Raw genomic sequence first — 17,346 nt, 5'->3', positions numbered from 1 at the left:
GTGCCTAGGAATGTGGAGTGGCAGCAGGGGCTATGCCTCTCCCCCGGTGCCCATGCAGAACCAGGACCAAGGAGGTGGGGTGAGTGTAGGGCTGAGCCCGCGGCGGTGACAGGAGCCTGGCTGTGTGTACGCTGCACTTGGTGAGAGGGACACTTCGTCCTCAGAGTGGATCCAGGGGTGGGAGGTCGAGGTGTGTGTGCAGATCCTTTTTGCTTTGCCAACAGAAAACTGCCGAGAGGGGAAGGAAACTCCGTTTCGCTTGGGTCAGCAGTGAGCGCCGAGATTCATGTGGGGAGAGGGAGCGGGAAAGCCGGGCGGGGCGGTGGGGGCAGTGGGCAGGGGCGGGGCAAAGGCAGGTGCCAGGAGAGGTGGGGAGGAGTGCCCTCCCACTTGGCCTCCTGCTCACCCGGCCCACCCCGTGGGCCCTGGCCAGCTGCGGCTGTAAGACGGAGCCGCAGTCCCCTCCCTCACCAGTGCCCTCATCCTGCTCTGCACCCCCCGGCTCTGGCTGTCTCCGCTGAGCATACTGCTTTGTCCTTTGCCCTCTGATGGCCAGGGATTTGTGAGTTTGCCTGGCGGGCCGCCCACCAAGCTCCCACCTGAGAAAGTGGATCCCGTACAGTTCTCTCTGAATACACAACCATCTGAGGAGGTGGGGCAAAGGTGCCAAGTGGCACAGGACCCAGCCAGCCGTGGTTGGTGGGCAGGACCTGGAAGCAGGGCAGCCTTGGGGATGGCGGTCAGCCAGAGTGGGGAGAGGAGAGGGGCAGGAGGGGGTGTGGGGGGGAGGGTCAGGGGGGGAGGAGAGGGGGGAGAGGGTCGAGGGGGGAGGAGGGGGCGGGGGGGGGAGAGGGACTAGGGAGGAGAAGGGGGAGGGGGAGGGGTGGAGGAGCGCTCAGCTGGTCTCCAGGCCGGCGGTGCTGGGGGGACACTCTCCAGGCTCAGGCGGCCTGGAGAGCAGGCGATGCTTTCTGAGACTGAGAGTCTGGGTCCTGCCTCAGCTTCCTAGCACCTGGGGGAGGATGAGGAAGCCACTGGTGGCCTCCCTGAATGGCTGGCTCCCACTCCCTGCCCCTCTGGCTCCCCCTGGGAGAAGAAGTGGGATTCTGGGCCTCACTGGCCTGGCCAGAAAGCCACGGGAAGCCCCAGTGACCAGTGGGGGCAGGGCCAGGACCCTCCCGTGCCACCCCACGTAGACTGCACTCCTGGGACCTCCCAAGCTCTCAGCCTGTCTGCAGGGGGACTCCTGGGGGTAGAGGAGACCCTGGGGCTTGGCTCCCTCAGAGGGACAAGGGGGAAGGAGTCCTTGTCCCTGCCCAGAGAGCAAAGGACACCAGCCCAGCCCCTGGGTCCAGAGAAAACTCACGAAGGCCATCCCGAACCACCTCCACATGGCCCTCAGGACTCAGGGAAGTCACCAGCCACCCCCACTGGGCTCAGGAGGAGCGGGCCACAACCCACGGATGGCAGCACCACCCTGCTGACCTGGACTGGGCGTGGGGTCAGACAGGAGGCCCCAGCCCCAGCCCACCTGCTCCTGCAGCTCCTTCCCCATCTCCCCAGCGGTGGCCACACACAGTGCTCTGGCTGCCCGGCCTGGCCCTGCCGCCCCTCCCCGCGGCCCTCAGCTCTCCTGTCACTGACCTCAGTCTGTCACCCAGCCACCATCGCCCCATCTCCATCCCCACCGCCACTCAGGTCAGCATGAACCCCTTTACCCCCAGCACCAATGTCACCATCGTCACCGTCCCCAGCCTGGGCCTGGGCAGCCATCAGGCAGTGACTCCAAGAAGAGGAGAGGTAGGGTAGGAGCAGGGGTCAGCTCAAGTGAACCTGCAGTTCCTGAGCTTCTAGTGGGCACCAGAGGGCAGCGTCCAGGACGCTGTCAGACGTGTGCTCCATGGCTAAACAGAGAGCGAGGCCTGAGGGTCTCCTGAAGCCAGGAAGAGGGCAGTGGGATGGGAGCAGAGGGGACAGCCTAGGGACCTGGGAGAGGGTCGGGGAAACCCAGGGGAGGAGGGCAGAAGAGATGAGAAGAGGGCTGGAGGAGGCCAGCTCTGCCCCATCCAGGGCAGGCCCGCACCCCTGAGGGCCCCGTGGACACAGGGCAGCAGGGTGGAGACGGGCAGCGCCTATCCCCTGGTTGTGCCCGGGCTGGGCGCGGCTAGGTCCTCCCCGTGGGAAGAGCCCTGGGCTGGTGGGGGAGGCACCCCTGGTCAGAGGTCTGCAGGAAACACTGGCCCTCCCCCTGGCCTGCCCAGGGCCTGCAGGGGCACTCACTCTGGGGAGAGCACCCCCTGGCAGCCTGGACTCCACAGTCCATGCATAATGCAGTATTTACCTGGGGGTGATTGGCGGCCCCTCGGCTCCAGCACCCCTCCCCCGCGGCCCCAGACGGTGAGCCAGACATGCATTAAGACAGGAGTGACTTATCGAGCTGTCAGGGGGAGCGTTTTAAGACAGAATTATAGGGGAGAGGGAAAAGATTTTTACCAAATTAATGAAAAATCAATCTGGCCTCAAAAATCCATTAGCCTTCATAATGCGCGGGTTCCAGGCTGAGCCGCACAATCCGATATCAGCTGTTAAATACCGCCGCGCTCCCCGCTGCCCACCATTCATTATAGGATGGTGTTTACTCCTGAGACGGACACCTGCCTCAGTGTGCAGCCACACTTTGTCCAGGGCTCCTGTCCCCAAGCCCCCCTGGGAGGCCCCACACTGGGGGAGTGGACAGTGGCTCCCTGGGTACACACCCAGACAGCAGGTCCCACAGGGCAAGGGTGGCAGACCTGAGCAGAAGGGAAGTCCACGATAACTGGCCACCAGAGTGTTGCAGCCCTGACTGTGGAGCTGGCTAGGGTGGTCAAGAGTGACCATGAGAGTGACGACCATTGGAGTAGGTAGCCATGGGGATAAGTGATCATGGAGGTAAGGAACCATGGAGGTGAGGTGACCATGGAGGTGACCTGGGGTAACCATGGGGGTGAGGTGACCATGAGGTGAGTGACCATGATGATGAGGGGTGACCAGGGGGTAGGTGAACATGGGGGTGAGGTGACCATAGGGGGAGGCTGGGGGCGATTTGTCAATTGCAGAGGTCAACAGGGCCAAGGGCCAGGACCACAGGAGGGTCTGGGTAGGCCCAGGGACAGGCTTGGAGCTGCCTTGGCAGGATACTTGAGGTCCCTGTACCCCCAACACCACAGGCACAGCCCTGGGAGGCTGGATCAATTTTCATTAAATTGGTAAATGTCTCTCTTCCCCTGCTCTCCTGGAAACCCTCCTTAAAATCCATGATGTCCTGACAGCGGCAGCGGCCAGCAGCGGCTGGAGGTGCCCCCGCGCCCTTGGAGGGGTGCCTGGATTCCTTGGAGGGTGGCAGGCGGCTCCGCTCTTGTCCCCTCTTGAGTACTCCTTGGGCAAGTCACGGGGAGGCAGCTCACCTCTCGGGGCAGCATGGACAGGCAGCTCCTTTACCTGGCCCCTCCCCTCGGGCTCTTGCCTGACCCTGCTCTGGCCAGCGCCACATGGCACCTCTGGTCCACTGTCCCTGCCCAGACCACATTTTGCAAGTAGGTTCCCCTTGGAACTGATGCTCCCCCGGGTGTCAGCCTCCTGAGTCTCTGGTTCCTCGTCTCACTCCATTCACTCAACCATCCATCCAAAGGTCCTGAGGCCCGCTGGAGGCTCCCCAGCTGGGAGCTCACTGCCCAGAGGGGCTCAGACCTCTCCTGAACTCCAGGGGTGGGCAGACTGGTGAGACCCCATGGGTAAGAGGTGGGGACAGAAGAGCCCCGAACAGGAGCCCAGGCCAGGGAGGAGAGGTCTGGGGGCTGGGGTGCGGCAGTGGAGGTGCAGCCACCAGTGGATCTGGGGAAGGAGTGGAGCTGGCCGAGGGAGCTTGGGACCCCAGGTCCTGGGCAGAGCAGAACTGGGAGAGAGCTGGTGCTGGAGGACCCCACAGGCCCGGCCCCACCCCCACCCACGTGGCCCAGAGCCTGCAGCAAGAGGAAGGTTGCTGCGGTGGCCAGGCCAGGGGGGCACGATGGTGGGCTAGGAAGAGGGACACACAGGGGTCCTCCCTCCTGTGCCAGAAAGGGGTGACTTTGCCCAGGGTCATGAGCACAAGCAGTAGTGGGCAGCGTCAAAGCCCCGCGCTGCAGTCCCCAGTCAGCGGGGCTCTGGCTGCCCACCCACTCTCAGCACAACCTGCTGGAGCCAGAGGGCCACAGCCAAGGTCTCAGGGATCAAATCCCAATTCATTAGCGGGATGGGAGGGGGTGTGGGCAGCTCTGCCCTGGCTGCGGTCTCGGGTGGACCAAGCAAAGCTGCTTCCCACGATCGATCTGTGGACAATGATGAGACCAACAGTCAACCACTTAGGCAGGCAGAGGGCAGGACATAGCCACACAGTGACCTGAGCCTGGCTCTACCTCTGAGGGCTGCCCAGGGCCAATGGGGGCCGAGTCACCACACCCCTCACTGCCCAGGAGCTTCCTGAAGAGGGCACCCCACCCCACCTCTCTGTCCCCTGGTTCTCTCCTTTGTCCCTGCCTTGGTATCTCTGTCTCTGGGTCTCACAGGGGGCATCTTGGGGTCCCTGTCTCTTCTTCCTCCCTGGGCCTGGCCTGCCTGCCCCTGATGTCTCTGGGGCTTCCCTCCCTCTCTGACTGGGTGCCCTCCCCTCATGGTCTCCAATAAGATGACTGCCTCCTCCCTGTGTCCTCCCTTCTCATGGCTGGGAAGGTCAGGAGTGCCCAGGGCTAGCCAGCTAGGAGCCGGGCAGGCGCTGCAGACCCTCCCACCCACCACCTGGGGCCAGGATGGAGTTCACCCACTGGGGATGGCACCCCTGTCCAAGCTGTGGGGAGGTCACACAGGGGCAAGTGTCCAGCAGGGAAGGGGGCTCAGGGGAGTCTGGACAGTGGGGACCTATTGTTTGCCCTGCCTACTGCCTCTGGACAAGGTCAGAGACCCCTGGGCTTCTGGGCAATGAGCAGTTTGGGGTGAGAAGGGGTGGAGGGGGCCTACTTCTCCACACAGGTGCTTGCTGTGGACAGGCCATCCCCCCACCCCCACCAGAGAGCCCAGCCAGGCCAGTTTCTGTCTGATCAATGGCTAGGCACACCCTGAGCCTGGAAAGGATGCTGACCAAGGCCCGGCCCCTCCCATCCCCTCCTCATCAATAGCAGATCATCCGCACACAATGCTGTCTTCAGCCCCCTGGGGAGCCACAGCAGAAATGGCCTGGCCCTGCAGCTACGGCAAGGTGCTGCCTGAGAGAGAGGCCAGTGGCCAGGTGGTGGCCCCTGGCCTTGCCACCCTGCCTGTCTCCCCAGAGGCCCCTGGGACTGACAGGGTGGGCCCTCCAGGGCTGCATGGGGCCTTCACTAGGCTTGACCCGATGCTACCAACCCACCCTGAGGCCTTGTGTGTCAGGCAGAAAGGCCAGGCCAGCTTGCAAGTCCAGCCAGGGGACCCGGGGGAACTGCTGAACAGGACCCTCAGTGAGCAGAGCCCAGGGGTCATGAAAGCACCAAACGGCCCCGCCAGGTCAGGGGACCTGTGGCCTGCCACAGAGAGGTGGGATGGAATTCCTCACGGGCAGGTCCACAGGTCCTTCCCTGAGCAGCCCTGGCCGGAAGCTCACCCAGGGACATGGAGGCACAAGAAAGGAGCACAGAGGAGGTTGGATTGTCTGGGTCAAGGCCTGCCAGGATGGCAGGGCAGTCAGGCTTCAGGTACTGCCTGCTCAGACGGCCCCTCTGTCCCCCCAGGTAAGGACGGGCAGGGTAGGGTCCTGCTCCCTGGGGCAGCTGTTCTTTCCTGCCTGGTGAGGGTTATGGTCAGGGCAGCAGGGATGTGGGGGCGCTGGGGCAGCCTGGTATGGGGAGGAGCAGGGTGTTAGGCAGACAGGGCTGCAACTGGACCACAGGTCACCTGGCCACTGTGGGGAGTGGCTGGAGAGGCAGCAGGGAGGTTCCCTGGACTCTGACACAGCCCAGCAGGTCAGCCTAGCAGGCCCTGGACTGGGCATGGGCTCTTGTCCTAGCACCTGGGGCCTGGCTAAGACTAGGCACTCACCTCCTGGCCGGTCAGGGCAGTTGGTTGGGTTGACTGGGAGCCTGGGGCCCTCCCTCCGGTTGCACCGTCTGTCTTGGAGGAAGGCTGTGGGGCTGCCCCCTGTTGCTCCCCACCCAGTTTCAGGAGCTTGGCCTGGGGACTGGGACATCTCTGTTCTTGAACCAGCATTTCAGAATATTCCTAAAAAGGAGAATCGGTCAAGAATCCCAGAGCCTGGGCTGTTTTTCTAACTGGGAGGACGGCAGCTTGGTACACCTCCGAAGGGCCCCTGGGTCGGTGGGTGGCAAGTGCACTGCCCTCTGAGGCCCTCCAGGCTACAGTCAGCCTTCCCTCTGCCCGGCTGGGCAGTGACCCCCAGGTCAGCAGCCCATCACCCAGGCAGGAAGCCCAGGGACACAGAGGCTCCAGGCAGGGAGGACCAACTCCTTCAGTTCAGCTCCCCGTTCCCCTGTCCTCCCCCAGCCTGTCCCCCATCCTGTCCTGTGGTGTGGCCAGGCAGGGCAGGGCAGACAGGCTAACTGCCCCGTGCTGAGTTGGGTCAACACGGACCGCCCTTCCGAAGGCAGACTCCCCTGTTCACCAGCAGGCTTCTGCCCACTGCGGCTGGGGTGCCCAGCCCTGCTCTACGGCTGCCTCCAGACACCTCCTCTGCCTCCTCCTTCAGGCTCCTGAGGCAGCCCCTGCCATTCTTCCTGGAGGACAATGGCCAAGGGGTCTCAACTGCTGGACCACCCCCAGGATCCTCCAGCGCTGCCTGCCAACCCCTCCATCCTGGTCAGACGCCAGCCCCGGGAGGCAAAGTCTGGGGCACCCACAGCCAGGCTGTCTCCTGCCTGGAGAGACCGGAGCTGGGCCTCCTGCCCCGACACCGAAGGTGATTTAAAATTATACTCAACGTGGAAGTGACCTCTTCAGCCACGTAGAGCACACAGCTCAGTGGTGTCAGGCACATTCTTGCTGCTATGAGCCAAACTCACTGTCCACCTCCAGAGATCCCCCAAATTCCCAAGGGGAACCCAGGCACCCACAAGCACTAGCTCCCGCCCTGGTGCCCGCTTGCCTGTCAGCACGGGCCCCGCCGGGAGCTGGTCAGTGGGCCGCTTTGGTCCTTCTGCGGCCTAGCTCCTCATCCCGCAGGCTCACCCACGCCTCAGGCTGACAGGAGGCCAGGCCAGGCCAGCAGCCTCACCCAGGAAGGGCTGGCAAGCCAGAGCGACCCCAGGACTGTTTGAGGAAGGATGTTCCGGGAGGGGGCACTGGGGAGAGGCCAGCAGCACACTGACCTCTCCAGGCTCCACGTGGACCACACTCAGAGGTGGGGATGAGGTACGCAGAGCTGTACCTGAGCTCTCCGTCGGCTAGGGCCCAGCTCAGCACCCACCCTGTGCAGTTGGAAGGATGAGGGCGGGGGCCGCCGGAGCCCACCCTGACCTCACTCCCCCAGCCACTTCCCTCCCAGCCAGGGCTTCCCAACCAGCAAAAGAACTCAGGGCTGGTGAACACAGCCCTGTCCTGCAGGTCCCCACATTCTTGTGCTGACCCCTCTGGGCTGGGCCGGAAGTGCCCTGCCCTCAGGGGCTGTGCTAGGAGGCAGGGACAGATTGGAAGTCCCCCCAGCATCCCACCCCATTTGTCATAGGCCCATTAGGTCCTGACAGCTGCTTCCCCTCTGTCCAGTTAGGGGCGGGGCTGAGGCTTCCGGGTGCCCATCAATCAAAGGCCCTGCACCGTGGTTTAGGCAGGGCGGGGGGCCTCTGAGGAAGGACATCATGAAAGCAGCCAGATTGCTGGAGCACATGGCGGGGAGGTGGCTCCCCATACGAGGAGCAGAGTTGTGCAGTGCCCCCAAGGTCACCTTGGTGGACATCCAGAACCAAGGGCACCTGCCAGCACCACAGGGAGCCAGGTCTAATTTGTGGGCTCCCCCACCCTCACAGCAATAACTCTGGGCCTCAGTTTGCCCAGTACCTGAGCCATGGGTGCCTGGGAGGCTAACTGGACCCCACGCCACCCTGGCAGAGTTCAGCCACTGGCCTCCTGGGGCTGATTACTGATGGCCCTAGGCTGGGAAAACAGAGGGCCAGTGGCTCTTCTGGCCTCCTCCACTGGACACCCAGTCCCCTGCCCCACTGCCATCCTGGGGCTGCAGGCAGGCCCAGGGGCAGGAGAGGCCTGCCGGGCACTACGCGCTCCTGGCCAGGCCTGCCCGGCAGGCGCTAGTTATGTATACCACAGGCTGTTTATTGATAGGGCCTGATGGGAGGCACACTTCAACCTGGGCCCCAGACACCCACAGCCCCACCGCAGGGGCAAAGGGCCCGGTCTCTTGGGAAGCAGCTTTCAAGTGCCCCAGCCTCCTTCCCTTGTAGGGACACAGAGGCCACCAGGGAGGGTCAGCCCCTGCCCAGGCCTGCCTCCAGGCCCCATGTGGACCACACTCAGAGGTGGGGTGAGGAACGTAGCGCTGGGGACTGGCCCTCCTGCTGCAGGCTCCAGACTTGGGAGTCTGAGGTGGGCCAGGGCAGTCTTCTCATGGTCCCTCCAGGCAGTGCCCAGGACCCCTGGGCTGAAATGGCGTTGACACTTCCTATCTAGAATCTGAAGGTGCTCCTGTGCGCTGGATCTGGCTACCCTCCCAGGGCGGGGGCAAACACCTACCCTGGAGCCCACCAAGGGGACAGAGGGAGGAGCCCTCCTCTTGGGGGGGGCAGACCCTGGGTGCAGGAGAGGGCCTGCCGGGCACCACAGGAGAGGCCAACCCACCTGCCCGCCCCAAGGCTCTGGCTCCGTATTTCAACTGCCCACTTGCCCTGTACCCCGCCCCTGCGGTCAGATTAATTTGGGAAGGACAATGTTTGTATTAACCATTCATTTATTGACGTCTGCTTGCTGGGTCAATGGCCAAATTTATTTTCTCACAAGATGGGCCTTATCGAGCCGCAGTCTCCTCCCTCCCGCCAGCCCAGGGTGGACAGACACTGTCGATACACAGACCGCTGACCTTGGGCCTGCCAGTCTCTGCTGTGGGCGGGGGAGGCAGGAAGGGGAGCAGGAAGCAGGGTCAGCGCTGCACCCACCACAGCTGGGACACCCCAGGAAGCCACACCCACACTCACGGCTCCTGACGACTGCCACAGGCCAGGGTCTGACCCAGGCAGGGGAGGCCAGAGGACCCAGAAGATGGGGCCAGGGACACTGTCCACACCCTCACTGGTACTTGCTGAGGCCAGTCCAGCTGCCAGTCTGCTGGGGGAGGCAGTCACCCCAAGTCCCCCAAATCAGCCTGGCTACAGAAGGCTAGTGTTCCCATGGAACTGCAGGTCACTGGGGCACCTAGGACAAGGAGCACAGGGAGCCAGCTTCCCTCTCCCTTGCCACCTGACTGTGGCAGCTGGGCAGGGAGGAGCTGTGATGGCATGGACACAGGTCTGGGACACCTGCACTGCCAGAGCAGGCTGGGCCCCGGGAAGGGGACAAGGACGGGAGAGCAGCCACCCTGGGGACTGAAGGTCGAGCTTCCACAGAGCCAGGGACTCCCCAGGCCCAGCCTGCGCTCCCTGTCAGAGGAAGTCCTACTGCCTTCAGCACACCCCACAGCCCTGCTCCAGGAACCCGGACCCCAGGACCCAGACACCCTGGGGGATGCCCCAGATGAGCACTCAGGCCTGCCAGGCCCAGGAGGGGACAGCGGGGTTTGGCCAGGTGACCCCACGCTGGTTCACAGGGTTTCCCAGCCCATCCGACCCTTGTTCACTCACCATCCATCTGGGGTGATGCGGCTGGGTGGGGTGGATCTGGCCACAAAGCCGAGGGGGGCTGACAGGTGTGGCAGAGAGTGTTTTGGCCCAGGGACCTGCACGCTCCAAGGCCCTGAGGCAGGGCAGGGCAGGCAGCATGTGTTTTGCTGGGGCTGGAGAAGGGGTGCACTCTGGTGTCTTCCAAAGGAGGGTGTGGGGGGAGAGGACTGGGGAGGAGGAGCCGCCTGAGGGGGCGGAGAGCGGCCTTCCTCAGTCCTCTGGCCCTCCGTGTCCTCTCAGGTCCTCCGGGCTGTGTTGTGCTCACCCTGCGGCCACCAGACGGCGCTCGGAGCCCAGGCAGGCCTCCCTGGGGGAGGCGAGGATGGGTCAATGGGCTCATTTGTGGGTGGGCAGGGCAGTGGATGAACCTGGGACGGCCGCGTGCTGATTAAGAGGCCACACTTGAGTCGGACCCTCCTTCAAGCAGTGATGAGCGATTGATCAGCTCATCAGGGGAGAAGGGAGAGGGGGGGAGGGTGGGACAGGGAGGGAGAGCCCACCCACCCTGGCTCTTACTGATGCCTCTGTCCCCTCCTGTGGCTCAGGGACTGGTGGATCCCAGCTCCTCAGATTTCCTTTCCCCCGTGTCCCTTCCAACAGGGATGGGGCCACCCAGGCTCCCAAGTCTGGGGATGGACCCAGGGTGCTCTACCACTGAGCTGCACCCCTGGCCATTTTTATTTCTTAGTTTGATTGCCCAGGGTGGCCTTGAACTTTGCCCTCCCCCGAGCCGGGGTTCCAGTGTGCACCACTGCACCTGGTCCTGGGCCTGTTCCTGCTCCTTCCTCGCACATGACTCATAGGTTTTATTTTTTGAGCATTTTGGATTTATAGAAAGGTGAGTGGACGCTCCCGTGCTTACTCTATTACTATAGCTTGCGTGCGGGTGTCTGTCTGGTGTGACCGATGACCCTGTGGTGACGCACTGTGATCAGAGTCAGTCCACGTGGGCTCTCTCCGTGTGGCAGGAGATGGGGAAGCAGATGTACCCCCGTGCAGTACGTCCCCGCCTGTCCATGTGGCCTCCACTGCCCGTCCGGCCTCCACTGCCCGTCCACTCCTCAGACCCCCAGCCAGCCCTTCTCTTCCTATCTTCGTGGCCCTGCCTCTGCAGAGGTCCAGGAGGAACCGAGGCCGGGCAGCCTTCTCAGACGGGCTTCTCTACTGGGCACTGGGCCCTTAAGATGCTCCCCTGTCTTTTCAGGGCCTTGTAATTCACTTCTCTTGGTGCCGAGTGGTATTCTGTCAATATTCAACCTGGCCTGTCCCTTGTCACCTGCTCAAGGCACTTTGGCCATCACAGCCGCAGCTGCTGGGACACTGCTGGCTTTCATGGAGACCTGAGTTTCAGCTCATGGTTCAACTCCGAGGAGCGCACCTCTGGAGCCTCCGGAGGACTGCTTTGTTCTGCGGTCTGAGGGCTGCTTCCCAAGAGGCTGGTGGGTCTGAGGGGGACCCACGCTTCCTACAGTCTGCGGATGGGTGTTCTCTCCACCGCTCCTCTTCAGACATCTGCTGCGGGCTCCCCCTGCAGAGCAGGGGACTCCACTGCGCCCCCACCTGGTGGCAGCCTGGGTCCCATCGCTGGCTGTGGTACAGCCCCAGGTCAGGCAGCTCGCTCTGGCCACATAGACGCTGGACCCTGCAGTTGACCCTGTCCTGCAGTCAGGTCATCTCTGTCTCTCCACACAACCTGGCCTGTGTCCTGGCCTGCATGTGGCCTGACTGCCACAGCGTCAGTGTGTGACTTCTGGGCCTTCTCCCTTGAGCGCCCACCACCTGGGATGTCGTAGTCACTTCCTGTGGCCGTTCCCTGAGCAGCTCCAGGACCAGTGTCTTCTTCCTTCTCGGTTCCAATCCCATTTCTGGGCACGCTGCCCTCTCGCTCCTGCAGAGTGAGCCGAGGCAGGCAGCCTGCAGGCCTGGCAGCCGTAGAGTGCCCTGTGCTGTGATCCACGGCCAACGCTGCCCTGCACAAAGCTGGCTGTCAGGAGCTGTGCCTTACCTCTCCCTCACGTGAGGTCTCTTCTCTGATCCCCTTTTTGTATTCCACCTGCCCCTGTCCTGCCAGAAGCTTCTAGGGTCTTCTGTGTCTTCAGGGTTGTAAAATGTCATGGTGACCTAGGTCTCTTTCCCTGTGTACTTTGCACTCACAGGAGGAGCCCCACTGCAGCCACTGGCAGGGCCTTGGTGTGAAGGGGAACAGCTGCAGGCTCCTGGGACCCACCCAAGGAAGTCCCCACCTTTCCATATAGGAGGGGGTCCCCTGCAGGGTCCTGATCCCCATGCTGCCCCCACCATGCCCCAGGCTGAAGCTACCTTATGGAGAACCCAACAGACTGTCCAGAGGTGCTGAGCAATGTATCCTGGACAGCAGGGGAGGCATGTGGGAGGTCGTGGGGTACACCTCTGGGTTAAGAAGAAGTCCCAACCACAGGTGTATTAGTCATGGCCTAGCAGAGTGGCCTGAAGCCCAATCCTGCCACTCCAGGTGTCTCTGGTGGACCAGAGAGGGCTGGGCCAGCTGGGGATGCCTCTAGAGTCTCCCAGGGACCCCAGCACGGTGGGGCAGAAGCCACGGTGGAGTGTGCTGGGCAGAGACAGCCGGAGGCGGCACCACAAAGTCACGCATCAGGGCTCTGCCTTTCCTGCACCAACTAGCCCACGGGCTCCTCTGCCTGCCTGGGTCCCAGCAGGGCTTGCCAGGTGCCACCCCCCCGCAAAGAGCCCAGCCTCTCTGCCACCTTCCTGAGGCCCTGGTGTCAGCCTGGCCCCAGGCAGCCCTCCCCAAACCCTATGGGTAATCAGGGACCCTCTGCAGGTCCCTGATTCTGGGCTGCTCCCTGCCCCGCACCCTACCTCCTGAGTCCCCTTCTTGGGACTCACCCAGCAATGATGGGTGCCACACTGCCTTCCCTAGGGAGACCTCTGCTCCTTTCCTCCCCATCCTGCCCCTATTCCCTGAATGCGTGACCCGATGTCAAGTGTCAGCTGGGAACAGGTAGCAGCACTGCTGTGTATTTGTAAAAATGCTGATCCTCAGGCCTGCCTTGGGCCTTGGAATGCCCAGGGTGGGGCTGGGAACATGCACTTCGATGGCTCTTGGTGCCCAGGGTCTGAACTCCAGTCCTTGGAGGGAGCCTGTTATAGGACTCACCCCCTAGGATCTCCCAGAACCAGAGCCTTGGGAGGGGCCAGCCTCGGATAGCTGAGGAGCCCGCTGCCTGGCCTCCCCTGCCACACTGGTGCCACTTCCTGGTCCTGCGTCCCTTCCCTTCCTCAATAAAACGTCAGCAGATTTGACTGGGGAGGCACTTGAGCTGGACTCCGTTGCTTTGAGAATGCACACTGAACACTGGCTGGGCTAAATTCTTTGCTTTAATAGTGTGCAGGCCACAGTCGTTTTAGAAGGCTGTGCCTCAGAGCAGGAGCCCCCTCTCAGGCACCCGCCCCACTGCATCCAGTCCTGCACAAGTGTCTCCTGCAATTCCTGGCTGGGCTTCCTCCGCCTCAGGCCTAGGGTTCTGCAGATTGGCTCCCAGAGGCTGGAGCCTTGTCACAGACAGCCCTACCCCCACTAGCTGCAGGATTCCCGGCTCTGCAGGGGACCTGCCTGAGGATCCAGGCCTCCAGGGGCTCTGCAACCTGACCGGGAGGCCTTGCCTCTGCTGCCTGGCTTCAGTGGCCCGGTAACCACCCCCCAGCAGCCTCCACCCCAGCAACCCCACCACTGCCAAGCCCTCTGCCAAGGCCTGGGGAGAGGCACGGCCCTAGGGTCCTCTGCCACCTCCAACCATCACCTCTGCCCCCACCCAGCCTAGGACAGTGGGAACATGGCTCAGGCCACCCCTCTGCAGTGAGGAGGGAGGGGACCCCTGGTCTGCCTGGCCCACTTCAGGGCTGACACAGCCCTGCACAGGGCCTCCCTCTGGCCTCTGGGATGAGGCGGACAAGGCTGCTCCTCATAGGCTGCCCGCCTCACCCAGGGGCAGCCTACTCTGCCTTCCTGCCCAGAAGGAAGGGGGCTTCAGGAACCCTGCCCAAGGTCTGCTGGCCTGGCCAGGTGCTGCTTCCCCTGGCTCTAAGCCCAGGACCTGCAGGGGCTCTGGTCACCAGCACGTCCCCCTTGGTGTCCAGCCCTCACAGCCATGCTTCTTTTTCCTACTGGGGCCCCATGAAGGCTCTAAGACTCAGGGCAATCGCCCCTTTAGGCCACGAGTCACCATCCTGGGAACTAAGCCACTGTCCTGGGGCTCCCAGCCTCACCTACTGTCCCTCCCGCTGTTCCCCTCTGGCTGCCTGAGCTGTCCCCCTGGCCTCCAACCTGGTCTGGAACAAGCTAAGATGAACCTTGGGGGGCCACACACTCAGGGCCTGAAGGGGACACAGGCACCAGCCCTGACCTAGTCCAAGGCTGGGTCTGGCCCTGAATGAGGGGTCCTCACAGGGCTGCGGGTTCTACTGAGTGTCCCATTGATCCTTTCCAGGGACCCTCTGGGCAGGGACTGCAGCCGAGCCACACCTGGCCTTCAGGAAGCTTCTGCCTGGACTGTGTGGAGCTGCCCTCCACCTGACTCTGGGGACCTGCCTGGGCATCGCTGCCTTCCCTGCGCAGTGCCCTTCCGGCTGGGTGCTCAGCACCAGGGACTCTGGCAAGCCCTCGGAGCAAGGGCTACTTCCCAGGTTCGGTCGAGGAATGGAGAGTGGTAGCTGAGCTGGTCAGCGGAAGCGGGGGCAGGGCCTTGTTCTCTAGCTCTCCTTCTGACCCGGCTTTGCTTCTGGGCTCTCGGGACGCCTCTCCTGTGCCTTACGTTTGGGTGTCCTCACAAGAACTCTAATCCTTCCGCCACCCCACCCCAGGGATGGCCAGCTTACCTGGGCCACCTGGGGCAGCTCCGGACGGGCGGGAGGGGTCAGCGGGAGCAGGGGACCGGGTGCAGCCCCCGGGGCTGGACCCTGCCCACTCCGCCCCGGCGCCCCTCCCCGCAGGAGCGGACTCGCGCACGCGCACCAGCGCCGGCCAAAGCCGCGCCGCAGAGAGCAGACAGCTGCGAGCACCGCGGTTCCCACCTCTCCCCACCCGCCCGCGTAGGGACAGCCGCAGGCACCGGCGGTGGCAGCTCAGCGTGTCACCTCCCCTGTCACCCGCGCGGTGCAGCGGCCACACTACCTCTCCAGATGCGCAGAACTCAGAGCTCCCCGCACTTCCCTGGAGCGGCGCCATCTGACGCCCCCCACCTCCCGCGCCCCTACCCCACGCCCGCTGCCATCTGGCGGCAATGGCGTGGCGCCAGGCCACGGGCTCAAGGCCAGGCAGGCGCACCCATCCCCTCCCCTGGACACCATGTCCCCGAGCCTAGGGGGCCTGCCACTTCAAGGTGTGGCTGCTGGGCGGGGAATGCAGGTTGGGGGGTGGGGCGGGAACCAGCGGGACCCCCACCAGGGCCCACCTCCCTGGACCCTTTCAAGACCCTTGTCGGACCTTCTCAAATTGCTAAGATAGGGTTCAAGACCAGCCTGCCCTGCCCCACTGGTGGCCTAGTGGGGACCCCCAAGCCCACGCACTGAGCTGCAGCTCCCCACCAGCCCTCACCGAGCACCTCAACTTGGAGGCCAAACCTCCCCAAACCTCTGGAGCCCCCTCAGTCGCCCTTCTTGACACAGAGCTGCCAAGAGGAAGTGAAGGGGACTCTCGCGGGGCCCATTCTTCTAAGGCCCCACCCTGGGTTCCCCAGGTTCCTCTCTGCTGCCTGGGGCTCCTGCTGTGGGTGGGTCCCCGTCCCCTGCTCACCCCAGGGCAGGCTTGACACCACCACCTGCTGCACAGAGGAGGAGTCAGCCCAGGGGGAGCCTGGAAGTCATGGGGCGGCTGGAGGGCTGGACAGAGGTGGAGGCAGGTCTGTCAAGGCCGGGGACCTCAGGCAAGCATCTCCTCCAGCCTTCCTTCTGCCCGCCCTCACCACCTCCACACTCAGCCCCTCCTGCCTCCCCAGGAGCCCACGAGGAGAAGGCCCAGGGTGTCCTGGCCAGAGCCCTGCCACTGTGTCCAGGCCACCCCCAAACTGTGGCTCTGGGCGTGGGGAGGGAACCTACAGTCCAGAGGGTCCCAGAAGGTCAAAGATGGGCTGGACCCTGTGAGGGGTGAGAGCCATGGACAGAGCCATGGACACCCACCTTCTCAGGAGGGAGTGAGGCCTCCATCACTGGACAAGGCCCATCTAGCAGGCGACCTGTGGGCAGGCATTCTGAGGGGGAGGGCAGGGCAGGGGCCCAGGATGTGTGTGACAGGAGAGGTGGAGACCAAGTAGCCAGACAGGGATGGGTGACTGGACAGATGGTCAGACAGCAGAGAGGACAGGGGCTGAAGGCCAGGACCAGAATGACACAGAAGCTGAAAGACCAGGGCTGGGAAGAGGATAAGGCCATAGGGTGGAGACCAGGCCAGTGGATTCAGGGCCAGGGGCCCCCAGTGGCTGGCAGGGGTTGAGTTTGGTGCTGGGGCCACTTTGGGGGCTGCAGAGCTGGCCAGGCAGGGGGTGCTCAGTGCAAGATTGCCCTTCACCCTCCTCCAGTCTCCATAAAGCCACTAATTAGTATCCTGACCACTCAATTAATTAGGCAGCACGTGCTTAATTATGATGGGGTGGGGGCAGCGCCATCAGCCCCCACACCAGGAGCTGGGGTTTATGGACCAGAACAGAATTACGAGGCCAGCTCCCACCCACGACTGGCGGGGCACAGCGGGTGCAGGCGGGCCCACAGCCCCGGGAGCGGGGACTCCTGCACCACCCACTGGAACCAGAGGTCTCCAAGGCAGGCTGTGGCCTCTGGAGTGGAGCCACACCGTGCCGTGTCTCCTCCCTGCAGCCCCTGAACTGGGCCCACAAGGCCACCAGCAATGCTCTTCTCCTGCCAGATCAGGAACCTGTGGGCCACCCTGTGTGATTTGTCAAATGTCCTTCTAGACGGACAGCCACAGTGGTGTCAGCAGGGAGCTCACTGCCTTGTGCCACCAAGATCACTTGATGTCTCTCTTAGGAGTTCAGGAGGTCATGTCATTTCTTAATTGGATCCCAAACCAGCAGGGCCTGCTCTGGAGCAGGCGCCACAGGGAGCACCCAGGGGTGATCAGGGTGGTGGCAGTGGGGTGAGTGCTGTGGTCTGGATTTCGTTCGAGTGTGTCCCCGAGGTTCACGTGCGAAGCCTTGTCCCCAGTGCAGTGCGGTGACGTTGAGATGGAACCTTTAGGAGGGAGCTGGTGGGAGGGCCACGGTGTTGGAGGTGCCACCACTGACGGGGTTCCGTGAGTGCTGGCAGGAGGGGGCTCAGTGCTCTTGGTGGCATGGGTCCAGTGTCGTTCCCCCTCGTGAGTCAGGCTAAGGAGGGGAGGGCACAGGTTGGATCTAAACAGCACTGAGTCTCAAAGTTCTTAATTCATTGTAGTAAATTTTCTTCATAAACT

At 63.2% G+C, this 17,346-nt stretch overlaps 1 long non-coding RNA gene across 1 annotated transcript; it reads right to left on the bottom strand.

Annotated features, from left to right (window-relative positions):
- Window positions 1–8,941: 8,941 nt before the first annotated feature.
- LOC124095762 (uncharacterized) lies at window positions 8,942–14,868 on the bottom strand. The gene is made up of 2 exons (XR_006852597.2): window positions 14,760–14,868; window positions 8,942–11,854 (listed from the first exon to the last, which is right to left on the bottom strand). It is a non-coding gene; the product is annotated as an uncharacterized LOC124095762 (long non-coding RNA).
- Between the last annotated feature and the right edge of the window lie 2,478 nt (window positions 14,869–17,346).

This window comes from Marmota monax, unplaced genomic scaffold, assembly GCF_021218885.2.
Source record: "Marmota monax isolate L192 unplaced genomic scaffold, Marmota_monax_Labrador192_F-V1.1 WCK01_AAM20220418_F8-fsc00073, whole genome shotgun sequence".
Lineage (NCBI taxonomy): Eukaryota > Metazoa > Chordata > Mammalia > Rodentia > Sciuridae > Marmota > Marmota monax.
The sequence above is the reverse complement of the archived record's forward strand: the minus strand, read 5'-3'. Positions and strand labels throughout refer to the sequence as shown.